This window comes from Aegilops tauschii, chromosome 7 (assembly GCF_002575655.3).
Source record: "Aegilops tauschii subsp. strangulata cultivar AL8/78 chromosome 7, Aet v6.0, whole genome shotgun sequence".
Lineage (NCBI taxonomy): Eukaryota > Viridiplantae > Streptophyta > Magnoliopsida > Poales > Poaceae > Aegilops > Aegilops tauschii.
The window spans coordinates 510047686-510063633 of record NC_053041.3 but is presented as its reverse complement, the minus strand read 5'-3'; positions in this window follow the sequence as shown (position 1 = coordinate 510063633).

Here is a 15948-nt window from a genome sequence, read left to right as displayed (position 1 = left end):
CTCAGAAGACTGCGTCTTCACCTTATTCCCCTTGAGCTAAGGACACCCAGTCCTCGCCCAATCACTCTGGTAAGTCTTCAAGGTAGACTTCCAAACCTTCACAGACTTCGTTCACCGGCAATCCACAATGACTCTTGGATGCTCAAAATGAGACGCCTAACCGGCTGGAGGATTCACAGTCCTCAAGTGTAACAAGTCTTCAGGTCACGCGGACAAAAAGACTTCAGTGATGCCTAACACTCTTTGGCTCTGGGTGTTTTGGGCTTTGTCCTCGCAAGGATTTCTCTCTCTCAAAAGCTTTGGAGGTGGGTTGCTCTCAAACGACAAAAGTCGTGCACTAACTCTGAGCAGCCACCAATTTATGGTGTAGGGGGTGGGCTATTTATAGCTACTAGGCAACCCGACCTGATTTGTCCGAAATGACCCTGGGTCACTAAGGAACTGACACATGTTCCAACGGTCAGATTTCAAACACACGCGGGAGCTTGACTTGGGCTACAAGTAAAGCTGACTCATCCAACTCTGGATAACATTTGCTCTCATTGTCTTCGCTCGAAGACATAGGATTTGGTTGAGCATCACTTCAGTCACTCTGACTTTGTTCACTTGGACCCCACTTAACAGTACGGTGGTTCTTATGACGCAACAAAGAAGAAAAGGAAACTAAGAAACAACAATGTCTTCGCACTCCATAGTCTTCACGTGAATGTCTTCTCAAGTCATAAGCTTCGATGTGATTGTCTTCAATGTCTTCACACATTTTTAGGGGTCATCTCCGGTAGATAAACCGAATCAACGAGGGAATACTACCTGTGTTATCCTGCGATTCTCACAACCACATTAGTCCCTCAACCAGGTTTGTCGTCAATACTCCAAAATCAACTAGGGGTGGCACTAGATGCACTTACAATCTCCCCCTTTTTGGTAATTGATGACAAACTGGTTGAATTTTTCAACGGGAATAAAAGTATGTGAAATTGTAAAGGATTAAGATATTGTCTTCATAAGTAGCAAAAGGCTCCCCCTGAAGATGTGCATATAAGTATTTTGCTTTTGGGATGCAAATGCACATGGCAGGTTGTACTTGTGGAGATCCTCTTCAACTTATGAAGGCAATTCATCATGCATGATTAGATATAACGAAGATAATGAGATGCATAATGAAAAATGGACGTGTGCAATATGACTTCGTGCGGGATTTATCATCGCACATGCGGAATTTATCATCGCATCACAGAATAGCAGAAAAAGTAGCAGACGACCATCAAGTTTAAGTGTTACAACTCAAAGAACCAAATGTATCAAAAGCGAGAGTTGTAAGCACTTGGCAAAAGTATAGCAACCACCCATAAGGACCCGCTTGAAGACTATCAACTCATATGCTTCTCCCCCTTTTGTCAGTAAGGACCAAAACGGTTGTAAGACATAGAGCCTCTACTCGTTCCCATGAGGAGTAGGTGAAGCAGCAGGGTCGTCGTTGAGGTTCGGTGGTGCAGAAGAACTTGGTGCAGTGTCGATATGCGCTGAAGTTGGAGGTGGTGAAGTAGCATCATCTTCGTCATCAATGACTCTGGCATTAACAGTTGCAGCTGAGGAGGAATAGTCAGAGTCTTCAAGTGAGGGAGTCCGACGCAAGACAGCATTCCTGGGAGGAGTGGAGTCAAATTTGAATCTCTCTGTGAAGCCATCGTCTTGAAGATCGTCTTCAGCACTGAGCAATGTTAGACTCTTCCACGACCTCCGACAGGTTTCGTGAGTGACAAATGCATTCTTGGTGGCAAGGTTGCGAATGCGGTTGACGTCCACCAAGAGGCTTTGCATCTGACGCTTCAGCCAGTAGTGATGCTTATCTTGCTTTTGATGCAAGGCAACGAGAAGCTCTCGGTCATTGAGAACACGAGAATGCTTTTGAGGCCTTTGAGCTATTGTGCTCTCAGTGGCTTCAGTATGGGCACGATGAGGTGCACGAGTATTGCCAGCCAAAGGATAAACACGAGTGGCAGCCAGAACTCCTTCAATGGGCTGAGTGAAGCTTTGATGATCAGCATTGTGAAGATAAATGGGCTCCTTGGCAGGCTCTGGGTATATGGCTTCGACAGACATATCAACCTCTGGCAAGAATATCATATGGTTGCGCGCAGACGGCTGATAGTTGACGGCAGAGTGAAGCTTGATAAGGCTCATAACCCATGGAGCATAGAATTTCAATCCAAAAAGATCATAGCCAGATGCAGCCAATTGCCTGATGAAGAAGTCTTGAAAATTGAAACTTATGCCATTGAAGATATAGAAGATCAATGTCTTCATTGCTCCTTCAAGCTTCGCTGCAGAGGAATGTCCCTTGACATGCCATAGAGTTCGCCTGATGATATGATAAATAGTGCGGGGTAGATACTCTAGGTCTTCAACAAGGAATTCCCTGGGATATTCAGCATCACGTGGCAGTGGCTTCATCATGCTCAGCATTTGGCTCATGTTGGGCTCAGGCTTCTGGAAGATGCTTTCCAAAGCATTGCGGTGAAGCTGACAACCAGGTTCATGGAGTTCACCTAGAGTGGGCAGACCACTGAGCTCAATAATGTCAAGAGCTTTTGCTTTGTGATGAACATTGCCTGTCATCCACTCAAGGATCCATGTCTTTAGATCCCTATTTTAGCCGCGAATGTGGAGGGTGGCATAGAATTGTAGCAGAAGCTCTTCGTTCCAGTGCTCTTTGTCAATCACAAATTTCAGCAGACCAGCATCCCGAAAACAGTCAAGGGCTTCTTCTAAGCAAGGCATTCCAGCAATAGCTTCACAGTCTAGTCGCATATGGGGAAAGATGCACCCTTGATCATAAAGAACACATGAATAGTAACTGCACTACTGATAGCTCCAGAACCGATCAGATGAAATTCTTGGCTTCGAGTAGGGGTTCTTGGCACTGTCAAAGAAGGTGTTGTGTGCAATGAAGCCATTTGCATTGAAGGACCCTGGTGAAGTAGCAGTACCTGGAAACCTTGGCAACCTTGGCTTAGGCTTCTGGACCTGAGGCATGTGCTCTACATGATAGTCAAATTGTGGACCTGCAGCAGGTGGAGGAACCAGAATGGGCCATCAGACAGTAACAAGCTGACCATGATCAAATGCTTGCTCAATGGTGTATGGCCTTGGAGGTGGTACAGGAGTAGTGGCATGTGCAGTAGCTTCAGGCTGCCGATTGGCTTTAGGTGCATCATTGGCTTCAGGTGCATTGACTACTGGCACCACATTAGCTTCAGGCGCCACATTTGTTTCAGCCATGACAACGTCATTGGCTTCAGTATTGGTGTTGGTGGCCGCCTCAATGTTATCAACCTCCACTTGAGTCGCTGGAGGGTCGGACATGTTCTCCTCGAGAACAACTTCTTGGTTGGACGGGGGTGTAGCAACACGTTCTTCTTCTTGACGTGGTTCTTCTTGTTCATCGGCTGATGCAGCCGGAATGTCTTCAGCAGCTTTGGCTTCAGACTCGGAGATGTTCGCAGTTGGAGAGGCTTCAGGAAATACTTGGCGTGATACTGAGTGGTGCTCTTCTCCTTCTGGAACACTCGAAAGAGTGACTTGTGGCCTTGGTCCTTTGCGAAGCCTGCGAAACGCTGGCGACGCTTGTGGAGATGGAGTTGTTTGGGCCACAAAGTCTTCATCATCAAGCACCGGAGTGGTGACTTGAGTTGGGGGAGTACAAGGTGATTCTTCTTGACGGGGGGAGTCTTGAGGGTGATCAGCCCATGAATCATCCTGAGCAATTGGCGTCAACGGACGACCAATGCTGATGAGTTCGCTGTTCGTGAGAACAGGCGATGATACCATGTTGTGCACGATCTGAGGAAGGACTTCATCATCTTCTACATTGTCTTGGGGACCAATGTCTTCAGCTGCAGTGGGGTCAACAGATGGAATGTCTTCAGCTTCAGGAGCCTCCGTGGTAGCAGGCTCATGAACTATTAAACGATGCTCTTGGTGTGCGGACGCAGGACGAGAAACTGAGATTGGCTCGACGACAAGGGGCTCTGTGGGAGCAGCCCGATCTTTCTTCTTGGTTTTTCTCTTCTTGGTTGGTGGAGCTTCATCAGTGGTGTTCTTGGACTTGCGCTTTCTGGCTTCGGCTTCAGTTGTCCTTGTTTTCTTGAGTTCTGAAGCCATTGTGGGGACCTTTGGCTACACGCCTGTCATACTAGCGGGGAAGACAATGTGAGGTTCTTCCCGCCTGGATGCTTCAGCTTGGTCCACAGCAGGCTTCTTCTTCTTCTTGGCAGCCATCTTGGGGTCGATACCGGGACGCCCAAGTGCCTTGCGCTTCTCAGCCTCATTGTAAGCTTGAACACATTTGGCAGCGAGGAGTTTCATGCGCTCTCGTGAACCTTTAGCTTTGTCACGTTTCTTGTGAAACGCCTCCTTGAGCTCATGCATCATTTGCTTGAAGTTTTGGACATCAGTCACACTGAGCTTGGCCATATGCTTCTTGAACTGGGCTTTTTCATAGTCAATTTTGTTCTTCAGTTCAACAATTCTCTGAGCAAGAGCCAGCTCAGGAGCAATGGCTCCATGGAATGAAACGTTGAGGCCAACAGGAAGCTGAAAATCATCAAAGCTGAGGTTTGGGCTATCAAACCACTCATCAATGAACTTGTTCGGGATGTCCACATCAAAAAGGGGAAGATCGTTGAAGATTTCCGCCTCTTGCTTGCTCTTTATTAGCAGCTCAAGAGCCTCATCGCCAAGATCGTCGTCACTAGACAGATCAATGGCTTCATTCTCATTCCTCAGAATGGCAGCTGGGGTCAGTGCTTGACCAGAAACTTGCATAGGCTTCTTCTTCTTCTCTGTCTTGGAGATGCGAGAAAGATCTTCAAAATGCACACTTGGTGCAGGAGGAGCAGTGGCCAGAGCCTTCGCACGCGAAGCTCTTGGTGCAGTGGAGGGCTTTGAAACCTTGGGTTTCTTCTACTTTTGAGGCTTCGGTGGAGCAGGAGCTTCTTCAGAATCACCTTCATCTCCAGACTGATCCACTGTGTCCCTCTGAGTAGCTATGTAGGAGAGGAGACCATCAAAGTTGTCGAAGGGGCCGATGACATTTGGATTGGCATCACGTGTGCCATCAGCCCGCAGAGCAGAAGGCCCTGGGTTGAAATTGCATCCGAGCCTCTTCTTGTTCTCTTTGGCCGATGCCTTTGCATGCTGAAAGTTGCGCTTGAACAGATTATCGTCACGACACCACAGCAATGATGATGGGTTGGCATTGGCAGGCTGTGGTCCACGGACCATACAGGGGTAGAAACCCTGAGCAATAGCTTCAGCTTTGTTCTTGGGTTGAAGATTTCGAAAGAGAATATCACCCCAAGGACTCTTGATGGCATTCTTTTCAGCATACTCCTGGGTCACGAATCTGTATTTGAACCATTGCTCGGCCCAATATCTTCGAATACTGGATTCGAGTTTTGCGCTGATTATAATCCTCTTCTGGATCAGTCTTGTACAGCTCATAGAGATCTGGTGGCAAATCCCTTGATGTTCCCCCACGGTGCTGCCTGCCGCCCTTCCTTGCAGACTTTTCTGTTGCCATGAAGTTCAGACTGAAAGGCTTCAAAACTGGCAAAGTCTTCCGTCTGCTGGTCAGACAGGAACTAGCTTCGGGAGAATTGATGTGATGTTGTAAGAATTCTGCAAATGAATGCAGACTATGAGAACCAAGGGATTCTCCCACGGACAAGTACCTGTGACAGCATTAGAGATGCGAGGGAAGGGGAAGAGGTCATATGCATTCTCAGAAGATTTTGAAGATAAATCAGTTTAGAAGACATTGACCTCATAGTGCGAAGACATTCACTTTATGTTGGGAGTTGGTTCCAGATTTGTACGAATCCAAGAATAGGTACAAGTGAGGAATCTAACTATATGTGAAGCATAAGTGAATATACTAGGCATATTATGAGATGCAGAACAGGATAGATCTAACGATGTAGCCAAAGAAACCACTTTCGGTGAAAATGGATGAATCAATCGGATCAAAAAGGCAGTAAAATAGAGTTTTAATTACCACATGAAGAACTACTAGACGGAGTAGAGAGGAGGCCGAGCAGTTCGATCTTCCGTGCCCTAACTTGGCGATGGAGGACACCTACGGCGGCGGAGAAGACGATGTCCGCGGCCGGCGTGAGGACGGCGTCGGTGAGGTCACGGCAACTAAGCGCTTCATCGCCGGCATCATCGAGAGCTAGCGGTGGCGCTAGGGTTTGTCGAGGTGGAGAGGTGGAAGAAAGATTTTGACCGCGATGCGATGTGCATTTATAGGGAGAGGGACAGCACAGCGCAATTACTCAGGTGCCCCTGGCGGTTCACATCTGAGGGACACGTGGCGAACATGCAACACATTGGAAGTTGTTCCATGTTCCCACGCACGCCTGGACTGTCGGGTGGTCGTTCCAGCTTCTCCGGGTTTCAGGAAATAAGGATTGAGCATTTAAAACAGATTTAATGTTTGTCTCTGTATCTTCTGCTGACAAGGACGCGGAGAAGACATTCGACAGTTTCAACAGAATGCATATGATTTGGATAGATAGGGTTTGAGGTAGAAGCATAGAGAGGTTAGGGTCAGATCACATTCACTTAGTCCAAAATATTCAAACGAGAAGACATAGCTATAAGTGAATGTTGTAGAGGACAGAACACAAGTATATGTATATATCTGAGTAAAACTAAATCAACAAGGTGAAAATCATCAGGAAGACAAATCAATGTTGAAGATAAATCAAATGCGAAGACTTAGCAAGTGTAACGCCAGGAGAAAAACACTTCAAACAAGAATTTGGTGGTGGCATTACCCACCGTATAGGAAGTATTAGACCCAAACACGGCGCACAATTATCGTGGCGATCTAAAGTCAAATTCCGCATTAATGTATTCACACTCAGAGTGTAAGTCTTCATTGATTGAAGACATACATTACATCGTGTGTTGCACATCTATGTCATCAACATGCATAAGTGTTAGGATGTGTGCCTAATCATAGGACATTCGAGGATTCCAAGATATTTAGCTCACACCGCAACTTGCAAAACCTTTTCTCATCCAAGGGCTTTGTGAAGATATCTACCAATTGCTCTTCAGTGTTGATGTGTATGATATCAATATCTTCCTTCATGACATGATCTCTGAGAAACTGATGACGAATTTCAATGTGCTTTGTCTTTGAGTGCTGAACTGGGTTGTTGGCAATCTTGATGGCGCTTTCATTGTCGCAGTAGAGTGGTACTTGTTTCAGATGGATGCCATAGTCCTTGAGTGTTTGCTTCATCCATAGAAGCTGAGCACAGCAAGATCCAGCAGCAATGTATTCAGATTCAGCAGTGGAGAGAGATACACAGTTCTGCTTCTTTGAAGACCAACAGACAAGAGATCGTCCCAGAAAGTGACATGTGCCTGATGTAGACTTGCGATCCACCTTGTCACCAGCATAATCAGCATCCGAGAATCCAACTAGATCAAACTCTGAGCCCTTTGGATACCATAATCCTAGTGTTGGGGTGTAAGCCAAATATCGAAGAATTCGCTTCACAGCTAAGTGATGCGATTCCTTTGGTGCCGCTTGGAATCGGGCACACATGCAAACACTAAGCATGATATCTGGCCTAGATGCTCATAAATAAAGTAGAGAACCAATCATGGAGTGGTATACCTTTTGATCGAACTCTTTACCATTGGCCTCAGGACCCAGATGACTTTTGGTTGGCATTGGCATCGTGTAACCTTTGCAGTCTTGCATTCCAAACTTCTTCAGGCAGTCTTTGAGATATTTCTCTTGAGATATGAAGATGTCGTTGCTCTGCTGACGAATTTGAAGACCAAGGAAGAACTTCAACTCACCCATCATGGACATTTGATATTGCTCTTGCATCATGTGTCCAAACTCATCACTGTATTTCTGGTTAGTGCAACCGAAGATAATGTCATCCACATATATTTGGCACACAAACAGTTCACCATCATATGTCTTCGTGAAGAGTGTGGGATCCAGGGAACCAGGTTTGAAGCCTTTGCTCTTCAGGAAGTCTTTGAGTGTGTCATACCAACCGCGAGGGGCTTGTTTGAGGCCATACAATGCCTTGTTGAGCTTGTATACCATATCAGGATGTTTTGGATCTTCAAAGCCAGGTGGTTGTGCAACATACACTTCTTCTTCAATCTTGCCATTGAGAAACGCACTCTTCACATCCATTTGATACAGAAGGATGTTGTGATGATTTGCGTAGGCTAGCAGTATGTGAATGGCTTCAAGCCTAGCCACAGGAGCAAATGTTTCATCGAAGTCAATCCCTTCAACTTGAGTGTATCGTTGGACAACGGACAAGCCTTTTTTCTGACAACTTGACCATGCTCATCTTGCTTGTTGCGATATATCCATTTGGTGCCTATTATGTTGTGCTTGCGAGGGTCAGGACGCTTTACTAGTTCCCACACATTGTTCAGCTTGAACTGTTGAAGCTCTTCTTGCATAGCTTGAATCCATTCAGGTTCCATGAAGGCTTCAGCAACTTTCTTGGGTTCTGATATTGAGACAAATGCAAAGTGTCCACAGAAACTTGCCAGCTGTGTTGCTCTTGAACGAGTGAGTGGACCAGCTGCATTGATGCTATCAGTTATCTTCTCAATCTGTACTTCATTTGCAACACGAGGATGAACTGGACGAAGATTTTGCTCTTGCTGATCATTGTCATCATTAGGAGGATTGTCTTCAGGCTGAGCATTGTCTTCAGGTTGATTAGGTGCAGAAATGATAAGTTCATCTTCAGCCTGAGCTTCAGACGGTATGATTTCTCCAGTTCCCATAAGCTTGATGGATTCACTAGGTGGAACTTCATCTATCACATTTGGCAGGTGCTCTCTTTGCGAGCCGTTAGTTTCATCGAACCGCACATCTACAGTTTCAACCACTTTATAGTGAAAGAGGTTGAAGACTCTGTAGGAGTGCGAATCCTTTCCGTAACCAAGCATAAAACCTTCATGTGCTTTCGGTGCAAATTTTGAAGTGTGATGTGGATCCTTGATCCAGCACCAAGCACCAAATACTCTGAAGTAACTGACATTTGGCTTCTTACCAGTTAGGATTTCATAGGATGCCTTCTTCAGAAGCTTGTGAAGATAAACACGGTTGATGACGTGGCATGCAGTATCAATGGCTTCAGGCCAGAACTTTCTTGGAGTCTTGTATTCATCAAGCATCGTCCGAGCCATCTCAATGAGTGTTCTGTTCTTGCGCTCCACGATGCCATTCTGCTAAGGTGTGTATGGAGCGGAGAACTCATGAGTGATGCCTAATGTATCCAGGTAAAGATCGAGGCCGGTGTTCTTGAACTCTGTGCCGTTGTCACTTCTGATATGCTTGATCTTGACGCCATAGTTGTTCATGGCACGGTTGGCGAAGCGTCTGAAGACGTCCTGCACTTCATTCTTGTTGAGGATTATATGCACCCACGTATATCTTGAATAATCATCAACAATGACGAAGCCATAGAGACAAGCAGTAGTAGTGAGAGTAGAGTAGTGAGTAGGGCCAAATAAGTCCATGTGTAGCAGCTCGAAGGGTTGAGATGTCGTCATGATTGTCTTCGAGGGGTGCTTGGCCCTCGTCATCTTTCCAGCTTCGCAGGCACCGCACAAGTGATCCTTCTTGAACTTGACTCCCTCGATGCCTATGACGTGTTTCTTCTTTGCGAGAGTGTACAAGTTCCTCATGCCAGCATGCCATAGCCTCCGATGCCAGAGCCAGCACTCTGAAGCTTTTGCTAGAAGACATACGGCAAGTTGTGGTCCTGCTGAGAAATCTACCATGTACAAATCATCTTTCCGATACCCTTCAAAGACTAGAGACTTGCCAGATTCCATTAGTACAAGGCAACGATATTTTCCAAATATCACAATCATTTTCAAGTCACAAAGCATTGAGACAGACATTAAGTTGAAACCAAGGGATTCAACAAGCATCACTTTATCCATGTGCTGATCCTTTGAGATTGCAACTCTACCTAGACCCAATACCTTGCTTTTACCAGTGTCAGCAAATGTGATGTGACTCTTGTCAGATGGACGTAAGGTTGAGTCCATGAGAAGACTTCGATCACCAGTCATATGATTAGTGCATCCGCTGTCCATAATCCATTCTGAAGACTTTGGTGTCATACCCTACAGTACAGTTAGGGGGATAGGCTTCACCAAGAGTATTGTGAAGCATAAACATTTGACGGACAAGAGGATTATCAAAGCTCAGATCAAGGTTAGGACTGATAGGATGTTTGGCAAGTGATTCAGGAACAAAATACATAGTGAGACCATTTGGGCATTTTATCTTGCGCCCTACAAGATGTTTTAGGTCCCCAGCAATAGCATCGGACGCCTTTGATTTCCGGCTGGAGACCTTTCCCTGCAAAAGAAAGTTAATTCTTCTTAACCACCCACATCTTCAGGGGTGGCTTAGAAGCAATGAGTCTAAGTGCAGCATCTGAGAACTTCGGCTTTGGAGCCCTAGCAAATAGCCTTGTAGGAGATGAATGATACTCATATGAATAAGAAGAAAAGTTCTTAGTTTTATGAACATAGCGGTTTGAAGAAACACGCTCATATTCATAAGTTTGAGTATGATTTCCCTGCAAAACATTGGCGTTAGGGTGACTCGGGTGAGTCCTATGTCTGTATGAAGCCTTTGGGCCATATGAAGCCGTTGCTCTGGGGTTTGTCTTCTTCCCTTGTGGTGTCATGATGACATTCACAGGAAGATTCTCGAGACAACTTTTGGGTACCCATATCTTCTTCATATGTGGCCCATTCCTACAGTTAGTACCAATATACCTGGCAAACACTTCACCATTCTGATTCTTAAATAGTTTATAGTTTGCATCCAAGGAATCATCAATGATAATTGGGTTAGCGCAAGTGAAGCCAGATAAGGTGGATGGATCCACTGAAGGTCCCTTTGCAGCAACCCCTGTGGTTTTGGGGTACTGCTCAGGCTTCCAGTAGGAACCATCAACATTCATTTTCCTCTCGAACCCTACACCCTCTTTCCTAGGGTTTCGGTTCAGAATCTGCTTTTTGAGGACATCGCACAGTGTCTGATGCCCTTTGAGACTTTTGTACATCCCTGTTTCAAGCAATGTGTTCAACCTAGCATTTTCATCAGCAATAGTAGTGGTATCCTCAGCAGAGGGGTTAGTTACCACATCAACAGTTGAAGATATTGCAACAGTAGCAGCAGTAGAACATTCAGCAACAGAAGTAGCGTTATCACGCTCAAGGCATTTTAGACATGGTGGTTCAAATCCTTCCTGAGCGGGACTGATCTGTTGAGCGCGAAGTGACTCATTCTCTTTTTGAAGATCTTCATGAGCCGCTCTCAATTTCTCAAGTTCTTGCTTCCTTTCAAGATAATCATAGGAAAGCTTTTCATGAGTTGTTGAGAGCGTTTCATGACGACTTTCAAGTTCCTGGTACTTAACATGAAGATTTTTTATGTCTTCAATTAAGGACTGAGATCGGGTCATTTCCGCGTCCAACAGGTCATCGCTTTTGTCTAACAGTTTTTTAGTATGTTCCATAGCTTTCTGTTGTTCAGTTGCAATTTTAGCAAGTGTTTTGTAGCTGGGTTTGGATTCACAATCAGAGTCATCTTCACTTGATGTTTGAAAGTAGGCATCGCGTGAGTTTACCTTGTCACCACGTGCCATGAAGCAGTAGGTGGGAGCGGAGTCGTCCTTGTCATTGGCATCAGCGTTGGTAACAGAGCCATTGTCTTCAGTGTTGAAGATGGACTTGGCAACGTAGGTTGTAGCTAGAGCCAGACTTGCTACGCCAGAGTCGGACTCCTCCTCAGACTCCACCTCAGAAGAAGACTCCTCCTCTGAATCCATTTCCTTGCCAACAAAAGCACGAGCCTTGCCGGATGAGCTCTTCTTGTGTGATGAAGACTTCGATGAAGATTTGGAAGAAGACTTTGAGGATTTCTTCTTCTTCTTGTCATCAGAATCATATTCCTTGCTCTTTTTCTTCTTCTTGTTTTCATTGTCCCACTGCGGACACTCAGAGATGTAGTGACCAAGTTTCTCGCACTTGTGGCATGTTCTCTTCTTGTGGTCATGAGTAGAAGCTTCATCATTTCTTGAGCTGGATCGTGAAGACTTTCTAAAGCCTTTCTCTTTGTGCACTTCTGGAACTTCTTCACAAGCATAGCAAGCTCCTTTCCAATGTCTTCAGGATCACCAGAACTGCAGTCAGATTCTTCTTCAGATGAGGAAACAGCCTTTGCCTTCAAAGCGTGAGTTCGGCCATAGTTGGGACCATAGATATCTCTTTTCTCAGATAGCTGAAACTCATGTGTGTTGAGCCTCTCAAGTATGTCAGACGGATCGAGTGTCTTGAAGTCAGGGCGTTCTTGAATCATCAGGGAAAGGGTGTCGAACGAGCTGTCAAGTGATCTCAGGAGTTTCTTGACGATTTCATGCTTGGTGATTTCAGTGGCGCCGAGAGCACGAAGCTCATTTGTGATGTCAGTGAGGCGATCAAACGTGAGCTGAACATTCTCATTGTCGTTTCTCTTGAAGCGATTGAAGAGGTTGCGAAGAACACTGATCCTTTGATCTCTCTGGGTCGAGACGCCTTCGTTGACCTTGGAGAGCCAGTCCCAGACTAGCTTCGACGTTTCCAGAGCACTCACACGGCCATACTGTCCTTTGGTCAGATGACCACAGATGATGTTCTTGGCGGTAGAATCCAGTTGAACGAACTTCTTGACATCAGCAGGGGTGACACCTTCACCGGTCTTGGGAACGCCATTCTTGACGACATACCAGAGGTCTACATCAATGGCTTCAAGATGCATGCGCATCTTATTCTTCCAGTAGGGATATTCAGTGCCATCGAAGAGAGGGCACGCAGCGGAGACTTTAATTATCCCTACAGTCGACATAGCTAAAACTCCAGGTGGTTAAACCGAATCACACAGAACAAGGGAGTACCTTGCTCTGATACCAATTGAAAGTGCTAGTTATCGACTAGAGGGGGGTGAATAGGCGATTTTTATGAAAGTCTTCAAAACATGGAAGTTTGGAAGCCAAACAATAGAGATGAACCTATTGACCTGCAGCGGAAGGTAGACTACACTAGGCAAGCCATAGTTAAGTATTCAATGAGGTGAAAGCACGAAGACTAATAGCACCTAGGTAGTAAAGATCGGGATGGAAGATAGTATGAAGCCAAACAACAGCAGTAGTTACACAGTGGAGTCAAACAGGTAATGCAAGCAGGCAATGACTTCACGAAGACAAACTATAAGTAAAGAGAGGAAGAAGATAGAACCAGTCGCTTGATGAGGACAAGGATTTGTTGGACCAGTTCCAGTTGTTGTGACAACTGTACGTCTGGTTTGGGAGGCTGAGATTTAACTCAGAAGACCGCGTCTTCACCTTATTCCCCTTGAGCTAAGGACACCCAGTCCTCGCCCAATCACTCTGGTAAGTCTTCAAGGTAGACTTCCAAACCTTCACAGACTTCGTTCACCGGTAATCCACAATGACTCTTGGATGCTCAGAACGCGACGCCTAACCGGCTGGAGGATGCACAGTCCTCAAGTGTAAGAAGTCTTCAGGTCACGCGGACAGAAAGGCTTCAGTGATGCCTAACACTCTTTGGCTCTGGGTGTTTTGGGCTTTGTCCTCGCAAGGATTTCTCTCTCTCAAAAGCTTCGGAGGTGGGTTGCTCTCAAACGACAAAAGCCATGCATTAACTCTGAGCAGCCACCAATTTATAGTGTAGGGGGTGGGCTATTTATAGCCACTAGGCAACCCGACCTGATTTGTCCGAAATGACCCTAGGTCACTAAGGAACTGACACGTGTTCCAACGGTCAGATTTCAAACACACGCGGGAGCTTGACTTGGGCTACAAGTAAAGCTGACTCATCCAACTCTGGATAAGATTTGCTCTCATTGTCTTCGCTCGAAGACATAGGATTTGGTTGAGCATCACTTCAGTCACTCTGACTTTGTTCACTTGGATCCCACTTAACAGTACGGTGGTTCTTATGACGCAACAAAGAAGAAAAGGAAACTACGAAACAACTATGTCTTCGCACTCCATAGTCTTCACGTGAATGTCTTCTCAAATCATAAGCTTCGATGTGATTGTCTTCACATACCACCATTGTCTTCAATGTCTTCACACATTTTTAGGGGTCATCTCCGGTAGATAAACCGAATCAATGAAGCACTACTACCTGTGTTATCCTACAATTCTCACAACCACATTATGTCACACCCCAAAATTTTGACCTTGATTTCTTAATTTAAAATTTTGCCAGGAAATAAAAATTTTCCATTTGTCTAGTTTTGCCCCTTTTTGATATTGTGGATTTTTCCTCTAGTGGAAAACTTTCCAAAAATATTGTTAGACTTGCATACTCCCTCTATAAAACAATTATTTATCAGTGGGTTTAATTGCAAGATTTGTTTTCTCAGAACTTTATTCTTTTAAAAATGTTTTCTTTTGAATTTTGGAGCCTGTTTTGCACTGCAACCATTTGACAAATGCATTTAAAATTTCCACCAAAATTTGGGGATGTCATGTAATGTCTCCACATCACTTTTATGCAAAAATATCTTTTGGCCATTGGAGATTTTGAGCTCTACACCAACTTTTCCAATCTGGTCCAGTAGGCATTTTTGCACTGCAACCTATTTAAAAACTTCTTTAAAAATTCTTCCAAGTGTTTGGAGATGTCAGTAGATGCATACAATTCATCCTCATGCAAAAAACCAGTGATGTTCTTTGGAAAATTTGAGTGAATCAACCTCTTTTTCATTCTGGTCCAGTTTGGTGATTTGTACTGCAACCCTATTTTATTTTGCCCTAGTGACCCTGAGCTTTTTCCTACCTTTAGCCCTCCCTGCAAAACCCTTAAGTCCAGGAGAATGGACCCATTGGAGGATCTTAAGTGCATGCAATGAGACCCTTTCCTTTCTGTCCAAAACTATAGTTTTGCAAAACTTGCACTAACAAGTTTCTGGTTTCTCCCAAATGACCTTACCATCATCACCTACAACTAGAGAGACCCTGATCTGGAGATTTTTGCCCTTCCAAGAGTTGCCTAAGTGCACTTGGCATTCTGTCGAACACTTGGTGTGCACAGTCAGTTTTGGGCATGTTTCCTAGTTTGCACTATGATCTTGCTCCAATGACCCAGCAACCTTGTCCACTAAACTCCTAGCTATCCCTATCCTAGTTCTGTTAAGTACCAACCTCCCCCTCGCACTCTAGGCCGCCCTAGCATTTCGTCGAGCATGTCCCATGCGTGCTCCGGGCGCGCCCAGAGCGCACGTTTTGCACGCGCGCGCACTGAGCCGCCGCGTCGCACTGCCGCCCTCGTCGCGTCCCGTCCCTGGCCCCTGCTCGCCTGCTGAGCAGCGCACTACGCTCGCCCTCTCTCCACGCCACCTCTGGCCCCCTACAGCGCCGCTGGCAGAGCGTTTGGCGGCATGCCGGCGTCGGCAGCCAGCCTCTGCCATGGACGGCGCCGCCCAAACCACACCAGCGCGCCAGCTGCCCCTGTGAACAGCTTGAGCTTATCCCGAAGCCCGTCGGCACGCGCTCGTCGCCGCCACGTCGCCCTGCAGCTACAGCACGGCTGTCGCCGGCGATCTTATCCTCAGCCGCCGCGGTCCAGCCCCGAGCGCCTATTTAAGGGATCCCCGAGCTCGTACAAGACCTCAAGCGACCTCATACCTTCCCCCTGGTTCTTCCCTAGCCGTGGATTGGCCGGGAGAGGCCATCATCCCCAACTCCGGCCGGTTCGGCCGCCGCTGCCATCCGGTGCCATTCGCCGCAACCAGCCACTCTCCCGCCCATCCAGCGCCACCAACCGCTTCCCCTCGTCCTTGCGGAGCTA